Genomic DNA, 25,399 nt, shown 5'->3' on the forward strand with positions numbered 1-25,399 from the left:
GATGCAAGAAATATTGAAAATGGGTTCCTAAAAGTACTGCTAAAAAAGCAGAATTTCCAATGGAAGTTTAAAATAAACAAAACAATCATTTTCAAATAATGGTGTAAGGTTAAAGTTTAGTCCGTCGTGTACAAGAGGGAATGTGATGAGAGAAACGAACGGAGTCGAAAAGTTAGTGCCTATTGGTTGCTTGTATTAAAAAACTGATAGTTTCCTTGGACCGAAGAACGTGTGCGTAAAGGCGGGAAATCAGTTTCAAACCATGTTGCTGCGAACAATATTGAAAAATTCTGCTAGAAAACGGAATTTCTATACGAGTTTAGAATAAGTAAAAAACAAACTCCTCCGCCAATTTTAGGTCTAAACACTTGAAATTTTAGATATAGGTTCCTTGGACATGGATCTAACTTAATAACTTAGTTGGGCCTAAAACAATACCCGTTAAGGGGTCATAATAGGGGGCAAAGTTAAAAAAAATTGACCACTTTTTTCTCAACATACATTTCCAAACACCCGGGCAACGCCGGGCTGAAATGCTAGTGATATATAATTTTTTCACATTCCTTTTCTTTCATTTTATATTAGAATGCACACACAATATGAATTAGAAAATGATTTTATTGCTAGGTGGGTTTGGCGCGGATATATACATCGAAGAGTCACAAGTGCAACGAGTCTATCTGAAGACATTCTATTAAAATATTTTTTAACGGGAACAGATATGCAACATTGCGACGATTGGATAGGAGCGGGAGTTTAGTTGACAAAGTGCGACCTATTAGATTGAAAACTCTTTTTGGATCCTATCCCGGAGAGAGGCTAGTGATAGATGCACAAATCCAGATGTGGCAACAATACTCCATGCATGAGCGAATGGTGGCCTTGTAGAGGTACAGAGTACTCTCAAATGTCAGTAGTCCTCTTGCTCGATAGAAGGAACCTATCTTCTTTGCAGCAGCCTTCGCAATGTCCTCAATGTATTTGTTGCAATGTTCAAATGTTAATAACTTTCTCCATTAACGGCTTATTTCCAAGATCCTTTTGCATATAAACTCTCCTTGCTGAAATTTTTCCGACTGTAATAACACGCAAAAATATAAATGTAATGTGAACAAGCATCTTGTTACTCAACTTCCCACTTTTGATGCCTCCTATAAACCTGACCTCTTATCAGCTTAGCTTGCTTGTGACGAATAAATTATTTTTAAAAAATTTTAACATCGAACTCTATACTCGAGCAACGCTGAAAAGTGTGCATTTGGACCATTGTTATTAATGTTTTAAAAATAAAACGTCTAAACAGTTACTAAAGGGTTGGAGGTCGAAGTTAGCAGACACAGTCGGTAGTATGTAAGGAGAAAGGCGGTCCATGGACCGTAATGACTCCGAATAGGGTGAAATCTCGATAGTAAGAATCTATGATCTGCGTTAGTGTTCCAGTGAGGAAACATCCGAGATAAAGCTGCTGAAAATACCACCAAGACTTCGGGTTGTACAAATCTTCGTTTCAGTATTTCCAAGAATCCGTCAAATCAAGATAAACCGAAGATGGACTAAGTACGTTTTGCCATTGACCGATGTAAACTTCAGAGATTGCTATTTGTCCCTTTTGTTTAATTGTTATATGTTCTCTTTAGAGAATCAATAGACAATCAATAGACGATCAATATACACATTCATATGTAGACGGCCAAATAAATCGACGCGTAAATATATGTATGTATGTATGTATATTGCTCCCTATCTTGGGTTGAGCATACCGGGAAGTGATATACAAACTGACATTAGAGTATTAAGCCACGCTCTTTGTGTAAACAAATCGGAGGCATTTGAACGATGTCAAAACATTGTTAATTCATTACCCACGCAGCATCAGCTGTATAGCGAAATGGTGAGAAGCCTTTACTGTCATTTTGGAGGTCGGGTTTCGATACTGGCTTAAGGCAGTTGCTTGTCTAGCCGCATTGATGAGCTGTGAAACAGCGAAACAGTACTGTATGTGGATGATTATAAATATATATATATATATATATATATAACTACTTAATTTACAATTTACTCACATCAAATTAATATACAAAAGTATAGATTTATGCGTCAACTTTAAGTATTTACTTCAAAAGTGCTCAATACGTAGGTAGAGCTAGTTAGTAAGTTATAAAATTATATGGCGATTAAGCTACACTGAATATTCCGCGTTTCATCCACCCTAGGACTCTTCAGGCTTATGCGCGAATAAGGCTGAATAGTCCTAGAGTGGATGAAACGCGGACTATTCAGTGTAGCTTAATCGCCATATACATTTTATAACTTACTAAATATATATATATATATAAATATATATATATTCATATATATATATTAATATATATATATATATATATATATATATATATATATATATATATATATCCCGATAATATATGATGCGGCTTAAGGTTATGGTGAAAGTTAGAGTTAGACTACTCTAGTTTCAAGGTCATCTCTCAAGTTCAGCTGTAACATTTAATACGACCTCCATCTATAGGTGGCACCGAAGTCTAGGCAGGATTTGCCTTCTCGCTATTGGCGAAGTGGTTAGTTTATTGCTTTTCGCCAGTGGCGCTCCTAGAGGGAAACGTCAATATGCTTAGATATACTTTGTAGGAGAGAGTGCTCTTCGGGTTGAAAGCTGGCCTTTATAATCCCAGTTTCTTTGACCTTATGCCGCACCTTCCTAAGTGATAAATAGCTTAAAGTGTAGCTTTAGACATCGACTCGTACGAAATTTTAGCTCAGTATCTAAATCATATGGCACTAATACGTTTTTGTAAAATATACAAAATGTTACTGTATGTGTGTCATTCAATCACATCTGAGTCGGAAATGTTTGCTGTGTTAAATAGCAGAGAAACGAGGTCGATTTTATTTTTGTAAATTTCATTCGCAAATAAATATTAAAGTGTAAATAAAACTCGATGAATATTCATCACACACTCTTTAAGGTCTATATAAATAAAAAAAAGATTATAAATATTTCTTTATATGTATATACACCCTCTCCCTCACACTGTTCTCCCTACCTTTTCCTTCCTGCCTCTCTCTTTATTTATCTTTCAATCTCGGTGCTAAGAAACTGGTTTTATCTAAGTCACACTGATTAGCCCTGACTATAACGAACCATCCTGTATAAGTATATGCTCTCTAGTACGTTTGAACCACTTGACCCGTGGCTTAGTGGGTAAAGTAGTTGTTAAAATTCAGGTGCAATTTAAACGATTATAAAGATTAAAGGTTCAAAATACAATTGCAAACTACTTTTAATGCATCTAAAACCAAGCTCCTATCTTCACATCATCAACGCTCTGATCCCCATCTGGCATCAATTGAAATGGATGGCTCTCGACTAGTCGTCGTGTAATGTTTTGATAAGTTTCTGGACTTGACCTTTACTCCTGACCTGAAATGGAACACGTACATCAAGTCAGTTGCCAAGGTCGCTAGAAAAATGGTAGGATCCTTCTACCGCTCTAGAAGATATCTCACTGCTGATGCAATTCTCTATCTATAGAAAAGCCAAGTACGTTCAAGGATGGAGTACAGCTGCCACATCTGGGCAGGAGCTGCTAAAAACAGCCTATCCTGCCTTGACAGTGTACAAAACAAACTTCGTGGCTTAGTGGTGGAGGGGTGCCTTTTTCTCTTCCAAAGAAGAGACGTTGCGAGCCTGTCTTTGTTTTATCGTTACTTCCGTGGCAAGTGCTCGTCTGAGCTCCAATCTCTGGTTTCTCTTCGCCAATCTTTCATAATAAACACCCGTCTAGCTGAAACCACTCTCAAAAATGTTCCCCACTCTTTATATGTGCCAAAACCAAAACTTAGATTCTATAAAATAAAACTTCTTTCTTAGAAGTGCAAGACTGTGGAACTCTCTTCCGTCTGCCTGTTTCTCACCTGACTACAACCGGGATGTGTTCAAGTCCAACATAAACAAATTCCTGATGAAGCCCCCCTTAAGTAAGACACTTTATCAAATCTCCAATACTAACGATTACTACGATACTATTCCATTGATTATTGTACACGGAATAACCCTTATCCCCGAGTGGCTTCCGGGTATTGATAAGTGGTGACTACCTTGTAAAAAAAAACTTAGAATTTTTACACAGTAATGGCTGACAGAACGAGAGCATACTGTTGCCATATCTGGGCAGGAGCTGCCAAAAACAGCCTATCATGCCTTGACAGAGTACAAAATAGACTTCGTGGTTTAGTGGGGGATGCCCTTTTCTCTACCCTGCAACCCCTCTCCCACAGAAGAGACGTTGCGAGCCTATCCTTGTTTTATCGTTATTTTCATGGCAGGTGCTCGTCTGAACTCCAATCCCTGGTCCCCCCTCGCCAAACTTTCACGAAAATCACCCGTCTAGCTGAATCCACTGTGAAAAATTTCCCCCACTCTATATCTGTGCCTAAATCAAAACGCGGATTTCATAGGCAAAGCTTCTTTCTTAGAACTGCACGCCTGTGGAACTCTGTTCCGTCTGCCTGCTTCCCTCCGGACTACAACTTGGATGTCTTCAAGTCTAATGTTAACAAATTCCTAATGAACCGCCCCCCTAATTAAACACTTCATAAAATCTCCTCACTAACGTGATGTACTTGCAATAACCCTTATCCCTGAGTGGCTTCCGGGCCTTGATAAGTGGTGATCACTGTGTAAAAAAAAAAAAAAAAAAAAAAATTAAATAAGCGGTTCGCCAAACAGATTCCCGAATTGGACAAGATACAACTAAAGGGGGTCGAAGGTTACATCGACCGAAACGTTGTACGAATAGCCATCAAGCTGCGAACAATAGTCATAATTATCTAAATTATACGAACTATCAATCCTCATCTAAAAATACAGATCAATCTTCTTCTCCTCGCAGTTTTACCAGTTAAATTTCTCTTCCCGAAAATCAGTCCAATGGACACTGGGCCATTTCCGTGTCTTTTTTTTTTCTGTTGTCCGATGTCACGTGCAGTCCTAGGAGATTCTTCAAGTCTCTCCAGTCCCATTTTAATGGAATTACTTTATTTCTAATAAATTATGGCAGCAATTTTTAATAGGTGAGAGTGCTTCTCCTTTACGTGCGCTAGCTTCATTCTTCTCGTCATCGGATCTTTTGTATCATCTTCCTACAGTTGGAAAGCAAGTATATATATATATATATATATATATATATATATATATATATATATATATATATATTGTATGTGGATGACTATAATGCTCCCTATCTTGGGTTGAGCATTTCGGGAAGTGATATACAAACTGCCATTAGCGTATAAAACGACGCGCTTTGTGTAAACAAATCGAGCGGAGGCATTTGGACGATGTCAAAATTAAACATCGTTAATTGATTGCCCACTCAGCAGCTGCCGTATAGCGCAATGGTGAGAAGCCTTCAGTGTTTTTTGGGCGGTCGGGCTTCGATCCTAGCTTGAGGCAGTTGCCTGTCTAGCCGCACTGAAGAGCTGTGAAACAGTACTGTATGTGGATGACTATGTATATAAATAATTTTGTGTGAGTTCCTTCCTCATAGCTTCTGAAACGTCTGAGCCTATCTTTTGCCATTTTCACAACAAATATATTTATATCTGAGATATATATATATATATATATATATATATATATATATATATATATATATATATATATATATATATATGCATACTTTGTACAGAAGTTTATTCGATAAATATCGAAAATCGAAAAAATCCGATATTAAAAGCAGTCTTCCTTTTCTTATAGATAAAAAATAATTTTACGGGGGAATATTTTACACAGGTGTAACGTAAAAAATTATTCTTCTTCATCTAGATCATGATCAGAAAGTCTATAGAAAAGTAAAAAAACAGAATTACCTCCTTTTATCAGTAAACGTAATTAATTTTCAAATTTAGAGCATTTGAATTTAAAAATTTTAAACGGAACAGACACTTTACAATTAGCCGCCTAGAGAGTTGATATATGTTTCTTCACTGAAGATGAGTTATACACTCGAAAGGGCCTATCTACAGTTTTAAAAAAAGAAAGAAAAATATCAGGTTCCTAAAAAAAATTATTATTGAATTATTTATTAGTTATTTATTTTTCTGTTCACAATCACTGTACATTACTGCATTCTAAGCCTTGAAAATGAATTTATATATATATATATATATATATATATATATATATATATATATATATATATATATATATGTATATATATATATATATATATGTATATATATATATATATATATATATATATATATATATATATATATATATATTTAGCTGACTTGTTTTTTAAATCTCCGAATCAGGTACATACTAGACAGCTGGGGATCCCCGTTTTCTATTTAAAATTTTTAGTTAAGGTTTTCTCATTTTATTTTCATCTATATATAATTGTAGTATCTTTTTGTAATTGTAGACTTATGAGAAGTATGCTTATGCAAGTGCTTGGTCTATTTCTGTTTAACAATTTTAGTTAAGATTTTCTATGTTTTCATTCTTATATAGTTGAATAATCTATTGTAAGTGTAAACCTTTAAAAAGTCGGATTACGTAGGTGCTAAGTCTGCGATAGGTTAAATCCAGCAGTTTTTTTTGTCGGGAATTTAAACTGCTGCTTTATTTTTATTTTACTCCAAGTTTATTTAGACTATATATATATATATATATATATATATATATATATATATATACGAGCAAACAGTTAATACAGCATTTAAAAAAAAACTTTGAAATGAGTTAAAAACATATTTAATCTGAAAAAGAAACACTAGATAAGTTGATAGTCCTTAATCCGCGGAGTTTCGAAGAAATACTTTCCTTCTCATCAGAGGGTAGGAATTAGCAAAATGCGGGATTGGATTTTGCATATAAAAGTATTTGATGAAACAACAAGTCAAAGATCTTACTTGATAACAAAAAAGTGAAGCAGAGGGAATATGGTGAAGAAAAAGATGATTACACGTGAATGGACAGTCAGGTGAAAGGATAGTCTGGTGGAAGATAAATAATCCAATGACGGTAAAATCCAAATATATAACTTCAAAAAAGTTAATTGAATTTCCATTTGCACAAGTAAAATCCAAGGAAATCCCGTAATTGGAAAAAGATGGTCTATAATAATCCAAAGGGAGAAATCCATGGAATAATTCACAAAAATGTGTACAGGGAAAAAAGGAAAAAATTTCAATAATATTAATAAATTAATTATATATATATATATATATATATATATATATATATATATATATATATATATATATAAAAGCGAGATAAGACACAGATTTAAATCCGATGAAAAATCCTGATTAATATTACTAGAGGTAATACTTTCAGGGTGATTCTAGCCAAAAAGCTTTTCTCAGCTGAACCTTTTGATAATCGCATTTCATTTCCTCTGATGAAAAATCCATGGATTAAGGACATTAATATAACCCCTTGTATATATTTCTTTTGTCAAACAATAAATTTTTAACTCGAATATATGTGTCTATATTTTGATGTTCAGCATTTAAATTTAAGAACTAAAGTTATATATATATATATATATATATATATATATATATATATATATATTAGGTCTTGCCTAGCAAAGAGCATAAATCAAGTTATTAGGGTCTTTACTTTTTCCATTCTGACAGTTTAAATCATCTGCGTGAAAAAAGGGAAAGAGCTTAACGGCATCATTGAATCCACGCACTTGTACTATGTGGGGACTCGTTGGTAAGTCTCTTGAAGGACTTAAATGCCATCTTGTCAGACGAATGCCACTCCCTCAGTCTCTTAGAGTCCATGAGCCCGAAAATTACTTCCATCGCCACAGGACCATTTTAATAGACAAATGCCTGAGGGAGTATCTATACACAGATGATGTTACAGAGTCCTAGCTTTGTATGACAGCAAAGTCTCTCTCTCGGTTCTAAATGTTTAGATCCAGAAACAAGCAAGAGCAAGATAGCCAGCAACAAGTTAAACTGCAGACCAGCTTAATGTGGGTACTGGCCTCCCGCTTTATGTTTTTTTTTTAAATCAGAGATTTGCTTCTCCTAGAAAGGTTGACTTCACCACGGCTTACTTCTCCGCCCCAACACACACATACATACACACAGGGTGCTAGTTGGCCGTTGACCCCAAAAAAGGGTTCCTTCGCCCTTTGGAAGACCTTGTATTTAATCCTTCAGGGAGACTAGCCACCCTTCTCACCAACCAAATCTGGTGTGGGAACCAGTTTAATCGCCGGTGACCCGACCATGAGGCAGGTAGTACTGGGTTACATGGTACAATATATATATATATATATATATATATATATATATTATGTGTGTGTGTATGTGTATGTGTGTTTGTGTGTGTGGAAATACATATCAATACATAAACTAGCGGGACCTGTAGAAATTCCACAGGGTACTCATTCATATGGAATATATTGATGTTGACATTCTGTAGATGTGCAGTGTAATTGGAGAGGCTCTGATATTAGTGTATCTTTTTTGTTTAAACTGCAAAAGTCTTTATTTAAGCTAGCACAAACTTCTCGCAAAGCCCGGTCGTAAAGTACGCTTAAACATGATATTTCAATTCTTGCAGATTTCGTATATATTATTATAGAGTTAATGTTCTATCGATTTTGATTATCCATATGACGTGGGTGCATTACCTTGAATCGAAACCGAAATATAAACTTATGAATATATATATAATAATAATATTATATATATATAACGAGGTCCATTCAGCCATAATCGAAACCGAAACCAAAACTTATGAAGAATTCTTGATAAAATTATTGAGAAAAAAGTAGATTACTGGAGTGCTATCAATTAAAATCGAAACCGAAACAAAAATTGTCTTAAAAAATAGATGACTTAAGTGCCATCAGCTATTATCGAATCCGAAACCAAAACTTATGAAGAATTCTTGTGAAAAGAAAAAACACACATGCTATCGTATTAATATGTAAATGAAAGAGGAAGTAGAAGATTAAACCTTTTTTTTTTCACGTTATTTCTAAATAAACTGTTGATTAATCTCGAGGCCGAAAAGTTTAAGCGTAAGACGCTTTTTTTTGCAGAGAAAACAATTGGACGCCATGGGGGGGGGCTTTATGTATTATGTTTGTATGTCCTGTGTAGATTGCTGTTTGTGAGATTGACCAATCAAAAATTGGAGATCGGTATAGAGATTTAAAAATAAAAGTCGAGACTTAAACAGTTTTTTGATAGCATCACCAGGCGAGGCCTTTTGTCGCAATTTTGGTTCGGTACTTAAGGTCATTGCCAGAGATTATTCCGCTTGTCGAAAGGATCCTGTTTCCCATCCGAATTTGACGTATATTCTGACACGATTATGTTCAAGTAAAGTTAACACTCAAAATATAATCTGCAATTGTAAGATGTTTTCCTATTAGAAACTTTGGGCTGTAGATCGGTCTGTCCTAAGATTGTATTGTTAGCATTGGTTTCCCCGATATTTTTCTAGTCAGAATTATTTCTAGAAAAACATCGGAATAACGTAAAGGTTGCCAACATCCTGAAAGCTATTTTTTGTAAAACGAACTGAATTCGAACTTGATATACACTCGTACTCAGCCCATGTCCTTAAGTGCTGACCAACCATCACCTCCTAGTAGCTTTATGTAAGGAGCTGAGCAGCGAGATATTTGTTCTCATTACATTTAAATTTCTGCACGAAAGCAGACGCAGGAAAAAGAAAAGGAATTCCAAAGTCTATAAGTTGGAGGAAGAAACTATGAGAGTAGAAGGCTTTCCCGCGTCTATGGATTGTTGCTTGTCGATTAGTCAGGGGTATTTATGTTGGAGGAGTAATGTTAGTAAAGAAAAATACGTAACAAAGATGGATCAACTGATTTGATTCATTGGCTGAGTGTATTAATGACGCCCTTAGAATGAAGAAATATACACGTAGAGTTTAGTCAATTTTGGAAGTCAGAGTCGGTGAGACTCAGTCGGTCTGAACAGATGAGGAGGTCAGCTACCGGTCCGGAGATTTGGCTACTGTACGCTGACAAAGCTGTCCGGCATACGATATAGTTAGAACGTTAGGAACGAAGGACAAGCATGCAACTTTCAAAGTGAGGAAACATTCAAAGAATAAAAGTTGTTGAAAATACAACCCGAGACTACAAATAGGAACGAAATTTGTTCTTATGATTGTATCGTTCGTTCTGCGATTAATATTACAGCCGTTGGAATTATAAATGTACTAGCCTGGGTACCCGACGTTGCCCGGGTGTTTGTAAGTGTGTGTTGAGCAAAAACAAAGTTGTAGTATGCAGTCAGCCTCAAACCCGTGAGGCGAAGGCAAAAGAAAGTGGGGGTATGTGCAAGGGTGTTGGTTGAGCAAAAAAAAAAAGAGAAAAGTATATGGATATATATATATATATATATATATATATATATATATATATATATATATATATATATATATATATATATATAAGGATATATTTGTTCATTTTTTCAAACGGGAGTCAGTTTTGGAATCAGACTTGGTGAGGCTCAGTCGGGCTGAACAGATGAGGAACGAAATTTGGTCTTATTATTGTATTGTTGGTTCCGAGATTATTATTATTATTATTATGATCATTTTTTATGGTATTAAAATCGATTCGATGCTTCCGATCAGTCTCGAAAGACAAAGGATACCCTGTGTAAGGGCAACTTCGCGTAATTGTATGGTAGGGGTTGCACAATCTCCAACGCTATTGCTTGAGTCCAGTGGCAAGGAGAAGTCTAGGATGGCTGGAAACAATGCTGAGATAAGCGGAAAGCACATACAGCACCTGGAAGTCCCAAATGATCACCCATCTGGTACTGGCTAGGCCTATCGTTGCTTAACTTTATGTTAGAAATGTATCGGGAATGTTAACGTTGATGAATAAAGAAAGTTTACATGAAAACTAACATTTCCTTTCTGTTCGCGATTATTATTAAGATCTTTGTTAATAGGTGCTAAATAGTTTGTTTAAATATTTGTATCGAGACGAATTAGGTATTTTCAAACATAAACGATGTTAGAAATGTATCGGAAATGTTAACATGTGAATGTAAGAACTAATAAGAATGATAGATTGTAGTGAACTATTACTATGATGCTGCTGCAGTATGCTGCCCTTATTTCTCTCTCTCTCCCTACTCTTCTACTTTTCCCTTCCTTTCTTCTCTCAACGTCACCAGAGGTTTCAGCCAATCGGAATAGAGGACTGTCTTGGAGGGAGATACAAATAAGAAATCTCTCTCAGACATGCGGAAACGATAGAAGCATCAACATGCGACGGACCAGTTTCCCTGGGTAAAGACTTTTACCAAAGAAAATGTACCATCCTCTTTGTACCCTATATCTTGGAAACCTTTATAAAACATCATCAGTCCTTAAGTCTCGTCGCACTTAATTATAATCGATGTTTTCTTTTCCACGACCGTTCTTTTTCAGCACTATTGTACTCTCTCTAATTTCGGAGGTGCCCCAAAAACGGAACCGACCGAAATGGTGACCCTTTTTCAAACGTCGTTAAAATTTATGGTAACCGCCATAAGATAAACAAAAATACGTGACAAAATACGTGGCTCAGCTGATTTTATTATTTTGTTACGTGAGTGAATGACGTAATTAAAATTGAGATAGTTTACATATACACGTAAAGAGAGAGAGAGAGAAAGAGAGAGAGAGAAAGAGAGAGGGTACAATTGGAAAGATAGGGTTTGAGAGACGATCTCGCGTGTGAAGGAGAATAGTCTGGCAAGATAGTAATATGGAATCCTCGAGAAAGGAAAGGCTTGCCATCTTGGAACAACGAGTCGCAACCAATAATAAATGTTTAATCTGGAAACAAATTAGTTGGCTACATTTTCAGGGATACGTTGGAACAACACGTCGATGATTGAGACTAAATGTATGGCCTTGCTTTATCTGGGCAAGCAGACAAAAATGTTATTCTGTCCTATTATCAATGTCTTTTTTAAGGTATTTATGTGTTATTATATGAGTTATTATATGAGTTATTATATGAGTTATTATATGTGTTATTATATGTGTTATTATATGAGTTATTATATGAGTTGCTATATCAGTTGTTATATGTGTGATTATATGTGTATTTATATGTGTTATTATATGAGTTATTATATGAGTTATTATATGTGTTATTATATGAGTTATTATATGAGTTGCTATATCAGTTGTTATATGTGTGATTATATGTGTATTTATATGAGTTATTATATGAGTTATTATATCAGTTATTATATGAGTTATTATATGTGTTATTATATGAGTTATTATATGAGTTGCTATATCAGTTGTTATATGTGTTATTATATGTGTTATTAATTGTGTTATTAGTTGCTATATCAGTTGTTATATGTGTTATTATTTGTGTTATTATATGAGTTGTTATGTGTGATTATATGTGGTACTATTTGTGTTATTATGTGAGATGTTATATGTGTGATTATATGTGTATTTATCTGTTATTTTTAGAAGTTATGATAGCAGCATATTTTTATCATTTTTCTGACTCTCAAGTATATATCCGACACAGTTAAACACAGTTAATCAACCGAGAACCACGCCACTCTATATAAAACATATAAGATATCAACATATACACACTAGAGAGTAAAAATAATGAAAATAATATACTGTTGTCATAGCCCTAGGTATTATATGTGTATTTATGTGAGGTATTATTTGTATGGATATATGTGTTATTATATGTGTATTTATATGAGGTATAATGTCTATGGATATATGTGCTATTATATGTGTATTTATATGAGGTATTATGTATATGGACATATGTGTTATTATATGGGTTATTTATGTGTTTTTATGTGTATTTATATATTTGTATTTATATGTGCTATTATATGTGTTATTATATGTGCTCACACATTATTATTTCGCCCACCACACGTTATACACGCATTAACTTGAGGAACAATAAAACGTAGATTCCATGAATAAAGCTTCTTTCTTAGAAGTGCACGCCTGTGAAACTCACTTCCGTTTGCCTGTTTCCCACCTAACTACAACTTGGATCTGATGAATCGCCCCCTTAAGTAAGACACTTTATCAAATCTCCAATACTAAGGATTACTACGATATTATCTCATTGATTACTGTACACGCAATAACCCTTATCCCCGAGTGGCTTCCGGGCCTTAATAAGTTATGATTACCATGTAAATAAACAATAGAGAAACTAGATGATCCTGAAGTATAAAGACTTACGCATACATAAACAATTATATTCACCCACAACGAACTGTATGTAAACGTAACCACCATAACACGTAACGTCTAAAGACACGTACATATGAACATGTTATAGAAACACCCCAGTAAACAGCAGCTACACACCTGCTTTTCCTGCATTAAAAAAGCTGCAGCAATTTTTTTGCCTCTAATGTGCCAGCTAACGTACGTTGTAATACTGTTAAAACAACGCACAGACATTTAAATAAATGCGATGCAAAACGTTTGTTGCAAAGCCTTTAAATAAGTACTTATGAGCACAAAGGTGGAACAAACTCGTACACATATACAATTTATTTTTTAAGAACTGACGCAGAACATCTCTAACCTATAACCTCCAAGACAAATACAAACGGAATTAAAAAACCCGCTAAACCAAAATTCGATCAGCCATGAAAAAGTTCCCGCGTGTTTGCATTCGACACTATTTTGTTTTCGCGCCCGACGAAATACGAATTCGTCCAGGAAGAAAAAAAAATTTCAAAGTTGCAAGCGGAAAATTCTTGTGTCAACAACATTTTTATGAAGCGAAAATATTAAGTTCTTCATGCGGAAATATCTGATCCTAATTCCAGCCAAATATTTCCGCTGCTTTTGTGAAGGGACTTTTATTACAAATTTCTTATCTAGAAAAAACAGTCTGCTATCACGTACATCTGAGAAAAACAGAACAAATTCGATTGGCTATTATACAAAGAACACACACACACACATAAGTATATATATATATATATATATATATATATATGCTAGCTGGTAGCCCGGCGTTGCCCAGTCGTACAATACGCTTAAACATAAAATCTTAATTTATAGAGACCGCGTATGTATCATTATAGAATCACTCCTCTATTGAATGTTAAGACTAGCATGTAGTCCATGAACAGCTGACAACGCTCACTGATTGAATCGAAAACGTTCCTAATCAGTTAAATTGCTATGTTGACACATCTTCTTTTAATGGTTGCTTTCAACTCATTCATTATAGCTCGTTTTGTGGTGTGAACCCTGTGTTCCTATGTTTACCATGCTCCCAATCACTAAAAAAAAAAGAGAAAAATCCAGGAGGGGTTTAAATCTGTTGAGCGCGGACAGTACTCGATACTTCCTCTTCGTCCTAACTATCTGCTTCGCAGGTGACTATCAAGATATGCTCTTACGTCATGCTGATAGTGGGGAAGTGCTCCATCCTGCTGGAAGTGCGATTATTTGTTCCTAAACATCTCTTGGGAACGCAGCATAGTGTATTCATGTAGCAAGTTGAGATATTTTAAGAGTATATACATTTTATTGGGACAACCTGTTTATATATATATATATATATATATATGTGTGTGTGTGTGTGTGTGTGTGTGTGTGCGTGTGTGTGTGTGTGTGTGTGTGTGTGTGTGTGTGTGTTTGTGTGTATGTGTGTGTGTGGGTGTGGGTGTGTTAAGTGCTAGCGACACTGTTGAATCACTGAAACAAAACTGGTTTATCAGAAACGTCTAGACAAGGTAGAATCCATCTAAATATCGAACCAGATAATCGAATTAAGTTTTTTTATCTTTTCATTAGTTTTAGTCTGCATTTTTTATTCTATTTGATACGATCCTAATCTTTTAATACAATGAAGTTCAGCGGGAGGAAATTAGAATCAAAATCAAAGAATAATCACTTTTGTTGTGTGAATGGCAGCTGTTGACGATAGATTTAAGATTTGACATTTTTTTTTTTTTTTTGCAATGATTCTATCAATTTTATATTTAGGTGATTTTTGTTTCTTTTTCTTTCATTGTTCTTTGATTGACAAGCACAGCTCCCGCCAATACATTTTATATCTCTTTTTCTTTTCTATGTGCCATTTCGTAAATGTTTATTAAAATTCAAGCGTTATGAACGAGACAGCATTCCGACATTGTTAAACTGAGCTCGGAATCTAGGTAAGTTTTATAAATAAATGATATTAATTTTGCATATTAATATAATGTATAGAATGAAAGTGATAAGTTTCTAATATTTATGCCCAGCATCACGCCTAGTCACGTTGGGTCGATACTCGGGCAATCCTTGCACCTAGGTTTATAGAATCCTCTGATTAACGTAGAAATTTGGCAAACGTCTTCTAGTCCTTTCAAGAAATCTCTGATTCGCGTTAATGTTTGTGAAATCTCAACCCGTCGTTTCTAGCCATCTTTAAATATCATTGCCATTCGTAAAACCTCTTTCTGTCGTTTTGTGCTAATTTTGATTCCCATCAATATTTGGGCAATCTCAGCCCGTCATTTTAAGCAACCTTATATTTTTGTCGTCATTCGGGCATTTATTTTGTATTCCCCTTAACTCTGACAAAAACAAGACAGTGTGTGTTTATTTTTTTTTTTTTTTTACGAAATTATTTATACTTGTGTTAGCCAACATAGATGACTGCCGACATTTTTATGCAACGGCAGCCATCTTTACTGGATATCACTTAGTAATAAGTGAATATTTGACATTAACAAGTATTTAAACCCACTTTTAAAAATATGAAGTAAGTTAAGGTAAGGTAGGTATAAAAGTAACTATTAATTGGCTATTTTATCAGGTTGACAAGTTAGTTATTGCAGTTTTTCACTTTTAAATTTATATCAAGATATCTCGGCTCAGCCGAAAATGTATTGATCGAAATAAGCACGAGCCGAAGTAGCTTCAGTTCTCTCCAAACTCTACAATAAATGCCTTAATGAATCTTGCTTTCCGGGCTGTTGGAAAACTGCTTCTGTGGTACCAGTATTCAAGAATTCTGGCGAAAGAACTGACCCATTAAATTATCGCCCTATTAGACTCCTCCCACTTTTTGCCAAAATATTTGAGACCTTAATTAACCATGCTCTAGTCCAGCACCTTACAGATGCTAAACATCTGACCGACCAACAATATGAATTTAGACAAGCCCGTGCCACAGCAGACATCCTCACTGTAATCTCTGAACGCATATACCATTCACTGGACAAAGCGGGAGAGGGCAGAGCGGTAGCTCTAGATATATCTAAGGCTTTTGACAGGGTATGGCATGAGGGTCTCCTCAGGAAGATTAGATCATACGGTATCACTGGTAGAATACTTAACATAATTAAATCCTTCGTAGATAAGAGAAAAATCCAGGTTGTCCTCGACGGTCGTACATCTAAACAATATGATATAAATGCGGGAGTGCCCCAGGGATCTATCCTTGGACCTCTATTGTTCCTGATATTCATAAATGACCTCCCCGACAAAATTGCCTCTGAGATGGGTATATATGCTGATGACACCACACTCTATAGCAGGCACGACAGGAAAACAAATGAACATATATCTAAAGTAATGGCAGAAACACTAGAGGATGACCTCCAATCAGTAGTGGAATGGGGACAAAAATGAATGGTCACGTTCAATGCTGCCAAGACTAAACTGGTTTCATTCAATAATTACAAGAAACCTTCTCTACCACCTATAGCAATGGCCAACGACTCTTTATCTGAGAGTACGTCTTTCAAGCTCCTTGGCCTAACGTTCACAGGAAACATGAGTTGGAACAATTACATCGAGGGCATTGCCAGGGCCGCTACAAGGAAGGTGGGCTCTCTCTACCGTGCTAGAAAACTACTAACACCCAAAAGTATCCTGTACCTCTATAAGGCAACCATTCGCCCATGTATGGAGTATTGCTGTCATATTTGGGCTGGTGCATCGGCTACTAGTCTCTCGCTCCTTGACAGGGTTCAAAAGAGAGTCGCAAATCTGATAGGCCCTAAACTAGCATCTAAGCTTCAGCCTCTGTCCCATCGATGAAACGTTGCATCCCTCTGACTGTTCTACAAATATTTTAATGGTGAATGCTTTGATGAACTGCAAGCACTTGTGCCCCCACGACGTGAGCACCCTCGACAGACCCGACAAGCTGCAAAATCCCACCCCACACTGTAGAAATCCCTAGATGTAAAATATCTTTCTACTCCGGTAGTTTCTTTCCCAGAATCGCTAGACTTTGGAATTCCATTCCAGGTCACTGCTTCCCCAACTGTACTGACATGCAGAAGTTCAAGTGCAACGTGAACCAACATCTTGCTGCCCAAATCCCTACATAGTACCCCAGTAGATGTTTCCCCTGATAGTAGCCCCCTACACCAAAGTGGCAATATGCCTTGTTTGGGGTGAAAATGTAATAAAAAAATAATAATAATTCACATTTCCAAACGTAAAACAAGAGTGTTTATGCCACTAACGTAAAAATCTTGCGTTCTGGTGGTGATAAAGTCGCTGAAGGCGTTTTTGGTATCGCTTAGGTTTTTGAAACATTTCTCACGCAGAAATTGTGGGGATGCTTGGAAAAGTAGTAGTCGGTAGGTGACACGTCTGGAAACTATGGCGGATGAGGCAGAGTTCCGCAGTCCAATTCGTTTAACTTCTGCAGGGTCAGTTTAGAAACGTGTTGTCGGGCATTGTTGTGGAGGAGAATTGCGCTTTTTTTTCTGTTTACTAATGCCGGGTGTTGCTGTCGAAGTTTTGGATGCATTTCATCCATTTGTTGACAGTACTTCGTCGTAATGGTTTGGCCTGCATACAAAAAAAAAAGGATGAGACTGGTCGCAGACGATGAAACAGTCAGCATGATTTTCTCTTGGTGCAACTCTTGCTTCGAGAAGTGTCGTGGAGCTCCGTTGATGTCTAACCATTTAGCTGAGCGACGCCTGTTGTCGTAAAGAACTCACTTTTCATCTCATGTCAGAACCCGGTTGAGATACGGGTCGTTCTTGTTGCATAAAAGAATGGAATATGACACTTTAACGGCGTTTCTTTTGGCTATCATTCAGTTCGTGGGGCAGTTATTTATCAAGTTGTTTTTCTTTTGTTTCCAATCTCTCAAATGGTTGGAAATCGTCGTATACGTTACGTCTAATTCAGAAGCAAGTTCTCGAACTGTTTTGCGTGGATTGGCTTCGACTAAGGCTCTTAATTCATCGTTATCAACATCATATGGCCGACAACTACGCTCATCCTCAAGATTCTGATCGCCGCCACGAAATTTCTTAAACCACCATATTGTGCTACGTTCAGTAGTGGTTCCTGGGCCAAACGCTTCGTTGATATTGCGAGTTGTTTCAGCAGTTTTTCGGTCTTGCTTGAATTAAAATAAGTAAATTGTACGAATTCGCATTTTTCCATCTTGTATTTAAGGTTCTGAAAAGAAGACATAATTGATTTAAAACGATTATAATTTAAACGATTTGATAGACCGAAAAACGCCCCCTAAAATAATATATAAAGTAAAGGTATCATAACGAAAACGTATTTGAAAATACATCATTTGAAAATAAAATTAAAAATTCCGCAAGAATTTTCTTGTCAACCTAATATTATTGTATATTTGATTGTTGGCTCTTTTTTTTCGTTTGTTGGCTTAACTGCACAGTCCTCTGTTTATTTTTGGAGACAGAAATTAGTATTTCTTTACTCATTTGTTGACTAGTTTATTAAATGGTAGATGGATGGGCATAATAAACAGATATAGTTGAAGGGTATTTCGCACATAACAGTTATCAAAGTTGTCCTTTAGTTGTTACAGCATCATTAAAGGGGGGTCTTGCTCGACTCTCTTAAACATACTCGTTTGAAGCATTAGTCTCTTTGTCGATATCCGTGACGCCATGTGTCATGTCGCTGACGTCTTTTTGTTGTACATTATTCTGACATAATTGACCTCAGCTGATCTTTCGCGACATCTCTTTCCGTCATCATTAGTAGTCACTCGTTTATTTCCCAAACTTCGTGTCATTTCAACCCGTACTTAGTCCCTTGTACAGATTAACAATAGCTGATGTAATCGCTATTCCACATCGGGTTATTCATTGTGTAACATGGTGACGATCAATTAGACTTAAGGAGCCTGCCGTTGCTGGAGGCGGTGTCTGATAGACTTGCTGTTTAAAAACGTACAAACAAGAAGGATATGTATCTAATCAAACTTAGATGGTCGATGTTTCGCGTTTTTACTATACATAAACATAATATTTCTGACATATGTATTGTTAGGAAATAATCCCGGAATTTCTCACGTCTGTACGCGGTCTCTTGCTTCTTGTTTCATTCCTTACGCGCAACTTGTGCCTCTGCTGTCTTTCTGCCTATATCTCTCTTCTCTCCCAAACACACACATACACACACTCTCTCTCTATCTCTGTCTGTCTGTCTGTCTGTCTGTCTCTCTCTCTCTCTCTCTCTTTACATAAATGTTAGTGTCAACGGATGGATTGATGACGAGCCCTTATATGTCAGGAACTACACCAGACACAGCGACAAAGCTGATATATTCTTTCTCGGTATTGCCTAGGACAAAATATAGACATATTTTAAAGAAATTCTTGTTTACATATAAACAGGAACGGAATTAATCAAAGGAGAAAGATACCATTTAGAACAAGTTCTTAATGTTATAATGTAGTAATTTGTCAATAATTTTCTCCATTGCCGACCGTGACAAGTGTTTGTTTACGTACGTACGAAAACGGAATATATGTTAGTAACCTTATAAGTATCGGTTGATGGTAATACTCGCTGGAAAAATGATGAGGGTGAATTTCCTGGCGACCTTCATCTGGCATCGCATAGGCACACTAATTGGATAAAGCGTTGCATTTCTCGGTTGAGTGAGTTAAGATTATGGGCAATTCCCAAGCACAGCTCGGCAAATGTGGTGGTGGGGAGGACAACGGTATCGTGCCAAGTATTTAAAATCATTGCTACTAAAATTCTTTCTTCTTGGAAACTTTAGTGAATCCTAATTCTCTTAAGCGACAAATAGAAGATATTTCGAAACCATAATTCTTGAACTTACTTGTGGCCCTGTTTTTCAAGTACTCGACAGGCGATTTCATTTGATGCGTTTAGGAAAGTTTGCTAAGATATATTAAAGAATATGTTGTTATCTTTGATTCCGATTGCCTTTGGTTTTGCTGTCCACATAAAATATATTTGCTTATCTTTTTGGTTTAAATGAATGAGATAAGAATCCTCAGGAGTGCGAATACCTCCGCCAGGACTCCAAGGGAAAAAAGATCAATTATCAATTTCCTATTATCGCCTTTCTTTTTATTTTTTATATTATTTCTTCTCCCCCCCTCTCTCTCTCTTTCTCTTTCTCTCTCTCTCTCTCTCTCTCTCTCTCTTTCTCTCTCTCTTATTCATTTACTAGCAGACTGTCCTGCGTAGGCCGGTCGTAAAATATGATACTTAATTCATTCATATTTCACATCTTTTTTTATATTAAAGATAATTCTTTACTTATTATTATATTGTACCCAATATAATAAAAAAATAACGGAAAGAAACTGAAAGACATGTGCAAGCGAATATTGTGTTTGTTTTCTAAATAGTTCACTTCTTGTAAGTAAAAAAATACTTGAGCTGTGATCGAAACCAAAACCTAACGAGAGTGAGTCAAGTACGATAGCAATATGCCAGCTTGACACACTCTTTAAAAAGCGTTTTCAAACCTACTTTTCCTTAACAGAAGAAAGTGGACGATTCGAGCATGTGATACCGTCGAAAAAATTTGATTAAAAATCTGATTACGCCCCCCCCCCCGCCAAGTACTAATTTTTCAATTTTGACATTTTGCAGTATTGTTGGTCGGATGAAAACCTATTTAAAAGTTTTCCACGTATCTGAATACTCTATATACCAAATTTAAAGTCTGTAAATCAAGGAGTCGTTGAATATATAGGTTGAGAGTTCTCTTTTCTCTCTTTCAAACACACACATTCTCACTTTTATTAATATATAGATATAACTATTCTTTCTTGGTAAATAATTAACATTATGATCCATTCTTGTCTGGTTGTTGTTCCTTTTCTCCAAAAGCTGTCGCTCCCAATTCAATTTTCATTGTTTACTTTTATATTTAAAATTTACTGTTAAACAAGAATCAAATATTCTTTCAGGAAAAAAAATCCGCACAATTTTAAAATTTCATGAGCCAAAGTTTGTAGGACATCGTGCCAACGTCAAGAATCTGAATTGATGTCGACGTTTGAGTCACGGCCTCCGCAGCTTTTCTATTAACAAAAGTTATTTTTTTTATTCATATGAATTCCTAGAGTACATGTGAAGACACAAGCTATGGTGAATGAAATCAAGTTTAATATATTGCCAAACAGCATGGTTACTCGACGTTTGCCGGGAGCATGAACAACAAAATTAAAAAGTTTAAAGTATGTAGCATTTTGTTTCTACAGAATGTTTTATTCTAGTCTTCTATATAAATTATTAGCCTGGGTGCCCGGCGTTGCCCGGGTGTTTCAAGGTGTGTGTTGAGCAAAAAAAATGTGGTAATAGGCAAGCAGACTTGAACCCGTATTGCGAAGGAGGAAAAGAATATGAAAAAAAACGTGATGTCTTTGCTGTTGCGTCCATCGCCAAACCGGAAATAACGAAGGTTTAAATTAAGGCTAGTCAATCGAAAAGAGGGATGACTTCCGAAAATATCGGCGAAAAAAGGTACCCCCTCCTGTAGAAAAGTGCTCAGTTTGAGGGTAGAGGAATTAATACTGTTAGCCAAGTTTTCGATATTTGTCGTCCGTAGTGCAGTGCTTCAAAACGATACCGACCTCGTGAAAATCTGTCGTTTCTCTTGAAAGTTTTATGCGGAATTAACATACATACATACATACATACATACATTTAAACAGACATGTGAGATTTATATTAAAGATAGATGAGATTATGCTGTTGGTTGTAAAATTCTAGACATTATTCATTCTTTTCTTTCCAAGCTTGCGAGTACCTCTTACTGGTATCTTTATTTTATTTTTCTATCGATGCCGATGTTCTACAGAGCTCTATTCTAGATCCAACACCGTTTCTTTTCTATATCAATGTCTTTCCAGAAAATATTATTCAGAAAATTAATATCTATACTGATAGTACCACTCTCTATTTTGGCTTTTCTTCTCGTACATCTCCCTGGGATCGGCTAAAATAATCATCTGATCCAGATGTTGAAGTGGGTTTAGTACGGGATCGGAGTAAGAAATGGCTTGTTTCGTTCAGTCCTGTGAAGACTCAGCTCATGTTTTACAATCGTAGATATGTTCTTGGTACTTCTGCAGTTTAGTACCCATTTTTCCGTAAATTTCGCTCGGCAACGCCCGGCGAACGACTGAAACCGCCGGATTACGCCGATTGAGCAAAAAGAGACGCGACCGAGCAGTCGGTAAAAAATGGAAGAAAAAGAAAGAGAAGTAAGAGAGTTTGAAAGGAAAATAAAATAAAGGGTAGGCTTCTTCGGGCAACAAGTCTTGTGACGTGGAAAATAACGGTATTTTTACGACCTGCACCAGCGTAATATAAACACCCCTAATCTCTCCATGTTAAGGACGGCTTTCAGAATAAACACCCTCAACCTCCATAAAAACGAATTCGCACAATTGTCTTATTTCATTTCAAGCTAGACCGAAAAGCTGCTGAAACAGCTAGCGACATTAATGAAGAAAACACTACTGAAGGCAAAATATAATAATAGTTTAAGAAACTTCACGGCAGTGACAAGATCTTGAAGATGATGAGCGTAATGGTCGGCTTCGGATGGTGAAAACGATTCATCTAGAGCCTTAGTTCAAGCCAATGCACGCACAACCGTTCGAGAACTTGCTTCTAAATTAGACGTAACGTATACAACGATTTTCAACTACTTGAAAGCGACTGAAAGAACAGAAAACATGATAAATGGGGGCCTTACGAAACATGATAAATGTCTTACGAATTGAACAATAACTAAAAGAAACGCCAGGGAGTATGATCTTCCCTTCTTTTACGCAAAAGCAACAACCCGTTTCTCGCCAGGGTTGTAACTTGAGATTAAAACTGGGTTCTCTACGACAACCTACCACCCTCAGAACACGAGTTAGACGCCGACGAAGTTCCACGATAGTTTCCGAAGCCAGAGTTACACCAAAAGAAGGTCATGCTAACTGCTTGGTGGTCTGCGACTGGTCTCATCCATTACAGTTTTTGACTGTAGGTGAAACTATTAAAACAGAGGAGTACTGTCAACAAATGGATGAAATGCATCAGAAACTTCGACAACAATACCCAGCATTAGTCAACAGAAAAGCTAGTCGATATCCGGTACTCGTACTAGACTGGTGGCTGAAGTGTGGTGTTTGCACAGATGCTGCATTAAATTGTCCTTATTCAATGGATGGGGAAACCCTTCTTATACTAAGGCAATTTTATTTTTGCAGAATGTCCTGTGGAGGAGAGCTGGTTATCCCCTACATTAAAAACGACCCTTGTTTTGTGGGGGAACAAATAAATAACGAGTCAACAGAAAAGGCCTAGTTCTCCTCCACAACAATGCCCTATCGCACGTTGCTCAACCGACACTGCAGAAGTTGAATGAATTGGGCTACGAGCTCTGCCTCGTCCGCGATACTCTCCAAACTCTCATCAACTAACTTACTACATTTTCAAGCATCTCGACAACTTCGTGCGTGAGAAATGCTTCAAAAACATAAGTGATATCAAAAATGCCTTCGGCGATTTCATCGCCACCAGAACGCAAGAATTTTGTACGTTACTAGCATAAATACACTTGTGCGTTAGCAAAAGTGTGTTGAATTTGATGGTGCTTATTTCGATCAATAAATTTTCGGTTGAGCCGAGATATGTACATCTGGATTAAAAAGGTTAAACCCTCAAGAACTTTCTCGTCAACGGGATAAGATTATTAATGGAAGTAATAATATTTTCCCCTTCAAACAGATACTAAATCGATATATATATATATATATATATATATATGTATGTGTATATATATATATATATATATATATATATATATATATATATATATATATATATATATATTTGCTGATGAGGAGACTTGGTTTTTTTAAAGGACAAAACTTTTGTCAAATTATTGTCAATATTTATTGTCGATTTAAATAAAATAAACACCGTTTCTGAAACGATCGTACAATCGAGTTATTTTGTTTGTTTTCCTTTTGAAACTGATTTTTAATTAAAACCTATGAATCATTTTACTCAATATATATATATATATATATATATATATATATATATATATATATATATATATATATAATTTTTAATTTTTAACAGAACGAAATAATTAAAATATTCGACATGGCCATTTTCTCGCAAATATACTTTTAGTAAATGTAGGTTATATTTACCGCTTGCATCAATCGGTATTTGATCCTAATCCCCCCAAGCGGAAGTCGTCTTACCATCGGCCAATAGAGAGCGCATCGACCGTTTAAGCAATAACTCCCAAAGATCAATACACACGATGTGTATGAGGGTAGCAATACTTTCAGATTCATCTTGGATGACGCGCTATAATCTTATTAACAGCTTTTATTGGATACTAGCTTAGAACCAGCCTCGGGGAGGGATTTCGAAGACAGTTCTTGTGGAAAGGCAGTAATGGCGGCTCCCGGCTAATAACGTCAGCAGAAGTTTCATTAAACTTTTTATTGGATCAAGTCTTAAAAGTTGATAATACGTACATTATTTGATCACAGATCGGCAGGGGGTCAATATTAGCATCGCAAACCATTAGCGATTTGATGGGCGGCACTGTTGATACGGCACGCTTTCATCTCCTTCAAAATATCTATGTGCTTTGTAACGGTTTTGGAATTTCCCCGCGTTATCATCCGGTTTAACGCCACTTTATAAAGTTGTCGATTAACGACCGACTGAATCTATCGAAGTCGTTCTGCATTTTTACCCTTGAGCGTTAGATTTTGTTTTAAGTTGGATAGAAAAAAAAGTATGTTTGTGAATATTGCAGACAAGGTTCGATAATTCGGATTATTTGGAATATTCGGACTACTATTCTTATTTTGACTTTTATTTGCACAACGTTTCAGCCGATGTAACCTCCAGCCTTTTTAAAGTGTATTTTCTTGAACTCAAAAATGTTTCTGTCGAACTCGGGAATCTATATTGAATTTCGAATAAAATTCTTTATTCCATTGACAACGGTTCCATCAGATTATGTTTGATAATTTGTAGTATTTCGATATTTCGGACTGTTATATTCATCTTGAATGTAATTCTTACAATGTG

The sequence above is a fragment of the Euprymna scolopes genome, chromosome 16 (genome assembly GCF_053919585.1).
Source record: "Euprymna scolopes isolate OS-2025 chromosome 16, ASM5391958v1, whole genome shotgun sequence".
NCBI lineage: Eukaryota > Metazoa > Mollusca > Cephalopoda > Sepiida > Sepiolidae > Euprymna > Euprymna scolopes.